The sequence below is a fragment of the Drosophila subpulchrella genome, unplaced genomic scaffold, assembly GCF_014743375.2.
Source record: "Drosophila subpulchrella strain 33 F10 #4 breed RU33 unplaced genomic scaffold, RU_Dsub_v1.1 Primary Assembly Seq391, whole genome shotgun sequence".
In the NCBI taxonomy this organism is placed as follows: domain Eukaryota; kingdom Metazoa; phylum Arthropoda; class Insecta; order Diptera; family Drosophilidae; genus Drosophila; species Drosophila subpulchrella.
The window spans coordinates 386,187-397,104 of record NW_023665613.1 but is presented as its reverse complement, the minus strand read 5'-3'; the positions used below and the strand labels follow the sequence as shown (position 1 = coordinate 397,104).

The 10,918-nt window shown below is 34.7% G+C and overlaps 3 non-coding genes across 3 annotated transcripts; all 3 read right to left on the bottom strand.

Moving 5' to 3' along the window:
• Positions 1-1,834: 1,834 nt before the first annotated feature.
• Positions 1,835-5,805, bottom strand: LOC119562049. Its single transcript, XR_005221638.1, has one exon. It is a non-coding gene; the product is annotated as a large subunit ribosomal RNA (ribosomal RNA).
• A 401-nt stretch (positions 5,806-6,206) lies between these two features.
• LOC119562082 lies at positions 6,207-6,385 on the bottom strand. Its single transcript, XR_005221657.1, has one exon. It is a non-coding gene; the product is annotated as a 5.8S ribosomal RNA (ribosomal RNA).
• A 659-nt stretch (positions 6,386-7,044) lies between these two features.
• Positions 7,045-9,039, bottom strand: LOC119562009. Its single transcript, XR_005221601.1, has one exon. It is a non-coding gene; the product is annotated as a small subunit ribosomal RNA (ribosomal RNA).
• Between the last annotated feature and the right edge of the window lie 1,879 nt (positions 9,040-10,918).

The window sequence follows — 10,918 nt, the reverse complement described above, 5'->3', positions numbered from 1 at the left end:
TATCCATACAATGCATTCACATTTCAATGTATATTTACTTGTTATACATTATTATGCCTTATAGGTATTATACCTATAAGCCATATCCATACGATTCACTTATATAAATATATGTATATTTTTCTATACATAATTTTTTTTTACTTTTGTATGGATTTCTATGCATATCCATAGTTTATATGGATATGCTTGGCGTTCTATATAGTATTGACAAATTCATATGCATAACATAAGTTTTGACCAATACGAGGAGGGGCCCGCCAACGACCACCTCCCTATAGTAGTTTTTTACCCCACGCACTATTGCGTGCATGTTTACAGTACTAGTGCCAGCTATCATTAGGTTTATATATCGTGTTTCAGTGATATATGGGTAAATTCTACCATTTATTCTTATGTATGTATATGGCATTTCTATGCCATATTTATATAATTCATTCATATCTTAATTTATATTTATTATATTATACATTATTATGCCTTATAGGTATTATACCTATAAGCCATATCCATACGATTCATATACTAGTGCAGCCCCTCACTAGGTTTATATATCTCATTTTAATTATATATTGGTAAATTCTATTATTTATTCTTGTGTATATGGCACTTATATGCCGCCATATCTATAAAAATGCATTTATATTTCAATGTATATTTTCTATATTATACATTATTATGCCTTAAAAAGTTATTATACCTACCATAAGGCGATATCCATACGATTCATTTATATAAAAGATATATGTATAATTTTCTATACATAATTTTTTTTTATGAATATATGGGTTTCCTAAGCATATCCATATAATACATTTAGTTTTATATGGATTAGATTGGTCTTCTTTATTGTATTGCCAAACTCATATTGATAAAATAAGTTTTGAACAATAAGAGGATCAGCCGCCAACCAACCAACCACTGCTACCATTGGAGGAACATATACTTACTTTTTATATGTCCTCTTACTTGAATGGTCCTCTCTTTACTTGAAAATTTCATTACCATAGGAATCTATTTATACATGGAATATGATTTCCACTACTTTTTCGCGTCACTAATAATTAATATGACGATACAGACTTGCTACCATAACATAAGTCTTGAACAATAATAGGAGCAGCCGCCAACCAACCACCAACCAACCAACCACTGCTACCATTGATAGTAATTTTATATGTCCTCTTTAGTTGAATTTCAATACCATAGGAATATTTATACATGGAATATGTTTTGCCACTACTTTTTCGCGTCACTAATAATATGACGATACAGTCTTGCTACCATAACATAAGTTTTGAACAATAAGAGGAGCAGACACACCAACCAACCAACCGCGCTGCTACCATTATATATACTTATATTTATATAAGTCCTCTTTACTTGAATGGCCTCTTTACTTGAATTTCAATACCATAGGAATATTTATTTATACATGGAATATGTTTTGCCACTACTTTTTCGCGTCACTAATAATATGACGATATAGACTTGCTACCATAACATAAGTTTTGAACAATAAGAGGAGCAGACACCAACCAACCAACCGCTGCTACCATTGAATGAACCATATATACAAACTTTTATATATGTCCTCTTTACTTGAATTTTAATACCATAGGAATATTTATACATGGAATATGTTTGCCACTTTATCATCGCGTCACTAATAAGATGACGATACATTTTGTTTGTTCAATATTTACTTATATATTGATGTTTCCAATTTAGGTCTTTTATATTTCTTCTTCCCTACCTTACACACCACAAACAAAGTGGCGTGCGATGCTGCAAGCAAGCATAATGATTATGCCCGCTTGCAACATCTTTATTATCGAATCATCAAGCAAAGGATAAGCTTCAGTGGATCGCAGTATGGCAGCTGCTCAACCACTTACAACACCTTGCCTGTTACAAAAGTCGTTTACAATTGATTCTAGGCTTTGTCATTGTATTAAATAATGCTTTTATATGTAACTAGCGCGGCATCAGGTGATCAAAGATCCTCCCAATTTACTATGTTACAAATTACATTGGCATCACATCCATTGTCGTTTATAAAGTAAATTATAAACTTTAAATGGTTTAGAAGCCATACAATGCAAATTGCCCCTTATTTATCATTGCAGTCCAGCACGGATACGACCTTAGAGGCGTTCAGGCATAATCCAACGGACGTAGCGTCATACCACTGTTCGCTCGAACAAGTATTGTGCCATTGGTCCGTACCTGCGGTTCCTCTCGTACTACGCAGGAATGCTGTCGCAACAACGTTTTGTCATTAGTAGGGTAAAACTAACCTGTCTCACGACGGTCTAAACCCAGCTCACGTTCCCTTGCATGGGTGAACAATCCAACGCTTGGTGAATTTTGCTTCACAATGATAGGAAGAGCCGACATCGAAGGATCAAAAAGCGACGTCGCTATGAACGCTTGGCCGCCACAAGCCAGTTATCCCTATGGTAACTTTTCTGACACCTCTTGTTAAAAACTCTTTAAACCAAAAGGATCGATAGGCCGAGCTTTTGCTGTCCCTGTGTGTACTGAACACCGAGATCAAGTCAGCATTTGCCCTTTTGCTCTATGTGTGGTTTCTGTCCGCACTGAGCTGGCCTTGGGACACCTCCGTTATTATTTGAGAGATGTACCGCCCCAGTCAAACTCCCTACCTGGCAATGTCCTTGAATTGGATCATACCTGAGTAATTGGAGTTATACCAAATTTTCAAATCAAAAATACATAAATGCACCGTTTTATTAAAGAATTTGTTTGCGATTATATAACAAACTCGTGATACTTTGATCAAGAAGCTTGCATCAAAACCCAATACCATAAGATATAATAAATATATCCGTATAATGGCTAGGAAATGATACACGTTCCATTTAATCAAGTAAGTAAGGAAACAATAAGAGTAGTGGTATTTCATTGGCGATACCAAACCGAAGTCTAATATCTCCCACTTATTCTACACCTCTTATGTCTCCTTACACTGCCAGATTAGAGTCAAGCTCAAAAGGGTCTTCTTTCCCCGCTAATTATTCCAAGCCCGTTCCCTTGGCTGTGGTTTCGCTAGATAGTAGATAGGGACAGTAGGAATCTCGTTAATCCATTCATGCGCGTCACTAATTAGATGACGAGGCATTTGGCTACCTTAAGAGAGTCATAGTTACTCCCGCCGTTGACCCGCGCTTACTTGAATTTCTTCACTTTGACATTCAGAGCACTGGGCAGAAATCACATTGTGTCAACACCCGCTAGGGCCATCACAATGCTTTGTTTTAATTAGACAGTCGGATTCCCCAAGTCCGTGCCAGTTCTGAATTGATTGTTAATTGATAATCGTTATAATTAATAAGAACTAATTGGTTTAACCCAATTAGTATTCTTAAAAATTTTAGCAAGAAAGTTCCACAATTGGCTACGTAACTAAACTATCCGGGGAACAAGTGACCAACATAAATGCCAGACACTCTATTTACCCAGAACGAGCACATAAACCATGTTATTGTTTCCCAATCAAGCCCGACTATCTCAATCTTCAGAGCCAATCCTTATCCCGAAGTTACGGATCTAATTTGCCGACTTCCCTTACCTACATTATTCTATCGACTAGAGACTCTTCACCTTGGAGACCAGCTGCGGATATTGGTACGGCCTGTTGAGAAGTTTGCGTGTCCCCACCATAAATTTTCAAGGTCCGAGGAGAAAATATCGACACAACAGTATATGTCATGCTCTTCTAGCCCATCTACCATATCTCTCTGCGAAAGACTTCCATGGTAGTACGGCTATAAAACAGAAAAGAAAACTCTTCCGATATCTCTCGACGGCTTCTTTATGGTCGTTCCTGTTGCCAGGATGAGCACGAGGCCCATATTTAATAACAAACGGATACTCAACAGGTTACGGAATTGGAACCGTATTCCCTTTCGTTCAAAATTATTCAAGTATATTAATTAGCTTGATTTATATAATATAATTATATTTGTATGGCATTTGTGTTTTACTTGAAAATTTTCGGCTTTCGCCTTGAACTTAGGACCGACTAACTCGTGATCAACCACTGTTCACACGAAACCCTTCTCCACTTCAGTCCTCCAAGGTCTCATTCGATTATTTGCTACTACCACCAAGATCTGTACCAATGGCAGCTCCATGCAGGCTTACGCCAAACACTTCTACGCATACCATTGTACCTTCCTACTCACTAAAGTTTCAAAATTTATATCACAAGTAATATAAATCATCTACTTTAGCGGTAATGTATAGGTATACAACTTAAGCGCCATCCATTTTAAGGGCTAGTTGCTTCGGCAGGTGAGTTGTTACACACTCCTTAGCGGATTTCGACTTCCATGATCACCGTCCTGCTGTTTTAAGCAACCAACGCCTTTCATGGTATCTGCATGAGTTGTTAATTTGGGCACCGTAACATTACGTTTGGTTCATCCCACAGCGCCAGTTCTGCTTACCAAAAGTGGCCCACTGGGCACATTATATCATAACCTTGAACTTCATATCAAGAAAGTTAAGGTTCTTACCCATTTAAAGTTTGAGAATAGGTTAAGATCGTTTCGACCCTAAGGCCTCTAATCATTCGCTTTACCAGATAAGATTATTTTATATAACATTAAAATGCACCAGCTATCCTGAGGGAAACTTCGGAAGGAACCAGCTACTAGATGGTTCGATTGGTCTTTCGCCCCTATACTCAATTCTGACAATCGATTTGCACGTCAGAACTGTTTCGGTCTTCCATCAGGGTTTCCCCTGACTTCAACCTGATCAAGTATAGTTCACCATCTTTCGGGTCACAGCATATATGCTCAAGGTACGTTCCAGTTAGAGGCATAAATAATATAAATATCATTATACATAACTATATAGAACGCCCCGGGATTGTGTTAATTAGCTATAAATAGTTAAAAAACTAATCCCATTATTAGTCAAGTTAATTACGCTATTAGGTTTATATCCCAATAACTTGCACATATGTTAGACTCCTTGGTCCGTGTTTCAAGACGGGTCCCGAAGGTATCCTGAATCTTTCGCATTGTTAATCATACAAGTGCATATAATAAACACAAAAATCAATGATAATTATGCCATTATATAATTCCGAAAAATTAACGCACTGTATTCATATAAATCTATCAGCACTTTATCAAATTAATAACATTTATTCTGTGTTAAAATGCAAGCAAATTAATTTGAATAAACTATAAGTTATATTTTATGATAAATTTTGTATGCTAATAGATTACAATGTCCTTATATGGAAAAAATGCACACTATTATCATAATATTGTTTAAATATTACAATTTTAATGATGAATTTTCCATAACGGATATTCAGGTTCATCGGGCTTAACCTCTAAGCAGTTTCACGTACTGTTTAACTCTCTATTCAGAGTTCTTTTCAACTTTCCCTCACGGTACTTGTTTACTATCGGTCTCATGGTTATATTTAGTTTTAGATGGAGTTTACCACCCACTTAGTGCTGCACTATCAAGCAACACGACTCTTTGGAAACATCATCTAGTAATCATTAACGTTATACGGGCCTGGCACCCTCTATGGGTAAATGGCCTCATTTAAGAAGGACTTAAATCGTTAATTTCTCATACTAGAATATTGACGCTCCATACACTGCATCTCACATTTGCCATATAGACAAAGTGACTTAGTGCTGAACTGATTTCTTTTCGCTCGCCGCTACTAAGAAAATCCTGGTTAGTTTCTTTTCCTCCCCTAATTAATATGCTTAAATTCAGGGGGTAGTCCCATATGAGTTGAGGTTGTGTATAACTTTTTTTGCAATTAATTCTTTATATATAATGATAAAACATTTTATTAAATTCGTTATATATTTTATATATTTGTATGGCATTTGTTTGGTCTAACGAATCAACGAAGAATAATAATATTGTCAACGGCTTTCTATTTACTAATCTTTAATAAGAGACAATTCTAGATAAATTTTTTATGCTAGACATTTCTCAGTATTATTTGATTGAAAAAGAAAATATTTCTCTTCGTTTTTCACATTCAAATTATTTACTAATGTGAGATAATGTTTTTCATATATTTGTTAATATTATGAATAATATAATAATTAAATTATTATTATCCAATAATATACCATATGCTTATAAAATTTCATTATAAAATTTATATAAACAACTTAATTAGCATAGTCTTACAACCCTCAACCATATGTAGTCCAAGCAGCACTATAAAATTAATTAAAGTACATAACAGCATGGACTGCGATATGCGTTCAAAATGTCGATGTTCATGTGTCCTGCAGTTCACACGATGACGCACAGTTTGCTGCGTTCTTCATCGACCCATGAGCCGAGTGATCCACCGCTTAGAGTTTTATATATTGGTTTGGTAATTTTGTCATATATGTTTTTATTGAAAGAAATTAAAAATACACCATTTTACTGGCATATATCAATTCCTTCAATAAATTGATTTTTATACCTAAAACGAATGCTGCGAAATGTCTTAGTTTCATATAACCAATAATATATCAAGTATTTTTTAAATGGCATTTACGGTATTAATACTTTTTTTTAGCGATATATATTGAAATTTATATAAAACATTAACCTGTAATAATCAGGTACAACATTGTACATTTTAGGTTGTTGCATTATCCAATGTATGCGCATAACTGAGATGAACAATACATATCGCAACGCGTGTATATTATGGTCCATATACACACAGTGTTTTATTAATTAATTGCATTTAATATACAATATAATAATAATATTAAATAAATTTAATAATTTCGATTTGCTTGTTCGAATTTGTTATTTGTTTGCTTTTGCTTATTTATTTATCTCTTATTTAATGCAATAATATATTTATTATTACAATTATTATTTCGATTTGCTTGTTCGAAATTTTATATTTGATCTATAAAAGATCATATTTTTGGCAATTTATATTTTATTTGTATTACTATAATATATTATATTATTATAATAAAAACAAATTTTTTTATTAACGGTAAGGATATTAAACAATAATGATCCTTCCGCAGGTTCACCTACGGAAACCTTGTTACGACTTTTACTTCCTCTAAATAATCAAGTTCGGTCAACTTTTGCGAAACAACCGTAACACACAAGGCGTCACAGTGATCACGTCCGGAGACCTCACTAAATAATTCAATCGGTAGTAGCGACGGGCGGTGTGTACAAAGGGCAGGGACGTAATCAATGCGAGTTAATGACTCACACTTACTGGGAATTCCAAGTTCATGTGAACAGTTTCAGTTCACAATCCCAAGCATGAAAGTGGTTCAGCGGTTTACCCGGACCTCTCGGTCTAGGAAATACACGTTGATACTTTCATTGTAGCGCGCGTGCAGCCCAGGACATCTAAGGGCATCACAGACCTGTTATTGCTCAATCTCATTATTGCTAGACGCAATTTGTCCATTTAAGAAGCTAGTGTCCTTATAATGGGACAAACCAACAGGTACGGCTCCACTTATATAAACACATTCAAACACAATAAACATTTTACTGCCACCATGAATGAAGGCTATATAAGCTTCAACACCATAATCCTGAAGATATCTATTTAATATATTTGAGTCTCGTTCGTTATCGGAATTAACCAGACAAATCACTCCACGAACTAAGAACGGCCATGCACCACCACCCATAGATTCGAGAAAGAGCTATCAATCTGTCTTACACACTTATGTTCGGACCTGGTAAGTTTTCCCGTGTTGAGTCAAATTAAGCCGCAGGCTCCACTCCTGGTGGTGCCCTTCCGTCAATTCCTTTAAGTTTCAGCTTTGCAACCATACTTCCCCCGGAGCCCAAAAGCTTTGGTTTCCCGGGAAGCGACTGAGAGAGCCATAAAAGTAGCTACACCCAATTGCTAGCTGGCATCGTTTATGGTTAGAACTAGGGCGGTATCTGATCGCCTTCGAACCTCTAACTTTCGTTCTTGATTAATGAAAACATCTTTGGCAAATGCTTTCGCTTAAGTTAGTCTTACGACGGTCCAAGAATTTCACCTCTCGCGTCGTAATACTAATGCCCCCAAACTGCTTCTATTAATCATTACCTCTTGATCTGAAAACCAATGAAAGCAGAACAGAGGTCTTATTTCATTATCCCATGCACAGAATATTCAGGCATTTGAAGCCTGCTTTAAGCACTCTAATTTGTTCAAAGTAATTGTACCGGCCCACAATAACACTCGTTTAAGAGCACTAATGCAGGTTTTTAAATAGGAGGAACATATGAAAAAATACAAGTATCTAAGCACATGTAAGAACTCCACCGGTAATACGCTTACATACATAAAGGTATAGTACTAACCACAATTGTAAGTTGTACTACCCGTATGAAGCACAAGTTCAACTACGAACGTTTTAACCGCAACAACTTTAATATACGCTATTGGAGCTGGAATTACCGCGGCTGCTGGCACCAGACTTGCCCTCCAATTGGTCCTTGTTAAAGGATTTAAAGTGTACTCATTCCAATTACAGGGCCTCGGATATGAGTCCTGTATTGTTATTTTTCGTCACTACCTCCCCGAGCTGGGAGTGGGTAATTTACGCGCCTGCTGCCTTCCTTAGATGTGGTAGCCGTTTCTCAGGCTCCCTCTCCGGAATCGAACCCTGATTCCCCGTTACCCGTTGCAACCATGGTAGTCCTAGATACTACCATCAAAAGTTGATAGGGCAGACATTTGAAAGATCTGTCGTCGGTACAAGACCATACGATCTGCATGTTATCTAGAGTTCAACCAATATAACGATCTTGCGATCGCTTGGTTTTAGCCTAATAAAAGCACATGTCCCATAAGGTTCATGTTTTAATTGCATGTATTAGCTCTAGAATTACCACAGTTATCCAAGTAACTGTTAACGATCTAAGGAACCATAACTGATATAATGAGCCTTTTGCGGTTTCACTTTTAATTCGTGTGTACTTAGACATGCATGGCTTAATCTTTGAGACAAGCATATAACTACTGGCAGGATCAACCAGAATAATGTTTTTATTCATATTTCATTCATATTTTTGAATAGAAATTAGCAATATAAATTTTATAGATTGTTTTCTATCGAATACGGCCATTTTTATATAGCATTCGTATACGTTTGTTGTTTTCACAATATATACTTGTTCCGCCACTAATAATAACAAGTTTTTTAATTATTGATGTTAAAAACACAATATTTTTTTTCGTAATACGTAATAATTTTCTTTATATTTGCATATTTCATTCTAAAATATCTTTTTTGTTCGACATACGTCATTATTGTATCCACACATGTACAATTTTTGTTTAACCAATATAAAATATTGAATTAAATCATTTGTATTTTGATGATAAATTTAAAATTTATCTGTATATATTCATATAAGACTCTTTGGTAATATATAATATAAAACCGAGCGCATATATGATATGTACGTTAGAAAAAATAATATATATATATATTATTTTCTTTTAATATAGGGACACCTCTTTTAATTTATCCCCGCAGGGAATTATCACATAACTCAGTATGTGATAATGGCAGACCAATATACATATATATCAAGATTATCAATACAAAATATATATCATTATTAGCCTGCCTCAATTGTAATTATTTATTTGGATTAACGATAAAGTTCGGAAACAATTTGTTATTCTATGTATAATAGAAACCTTGGCCTTTGTTTCAACATTATTATCTTTGGGCTTAAAATATTAACCGTGGAGCCAAGTCTCATATTCATAAATGAATAAAGAAACAAATTTGACGGATTAATATCTTCTCTACCGACAGACAGTATTTTGTCACGTCAATAGTAGATGGCCGGCCCATTGACCATCCTATAGTAGTTTTTGGACCCAATATCTTTAATTCGGGTATTTTCAATTGTCTTTGCCAATCAACCGTTTGGTACTCTCTCATATAATAAGAGAATACACATATAATTCCATTATATGGATATATCTTCATTATTTTATTTGCTACATCACCCTATAATAGTTTTTGAACCCGTCAACTTCAATTCGGGTATTTTCAATTGTCTTTGCCAACCATTTATATGGTATTCTCTATTATAATAAGAGAATACTAGTGTATATCCATTATATGGATATATCATCTTCATATTATTTGCTACACCACCCTATAGTAGTTTTTGAACCCATCATCTGCAATTCGGGTATTTTCAATTGTCTTTGCCAACCAACTATACGGTATTCTCTCTTATAATAAGAGAATACAAGTATATTTTCATTATATGGATATAATGCCATTTATTTTTCAATATCCATATAATTCATTTAGTTTTGTATGTACAAAACAAGTTTTCTTTATAGTATTGACAAAATCATATGTTTACGCATAACATAAGTTTTGACCAATACGAGGAGGGGCCCGCCAACGACCACCTCCCTATAGTAGTTTTTTACCCCACGCACTACTGCGTGCCTGTTTACAGTACTAGTGCCAGCTATCACTAGGTTTATATATCATGTTTCAGTGATATATGGGTAAATTCTACCATTTATTCTTATGTATATGGCATTTCTATGCCATATTTATACAATCCATTCATATCTTAATGTATATTTATTATATTATACATTATTATGCCTTATAGGTATTATACCTATAAGCCATATCCATACGATTCATTCACTAGTGCCGCCCCTCACTAGGTTTATAATTGTTATATCATTGATATACAATTTATTTCTATATATATGGCATTTATATGCCATATCCATACAATGCATTCACATTTCAATGTATATTTACTTGTTATACATTATTATGCCTTATAGGTATTATACCTATAAGCCATATCCATACGATTCACTTATATAAATATATGTATATTTTTCTATACATAATTTTTTTTTATT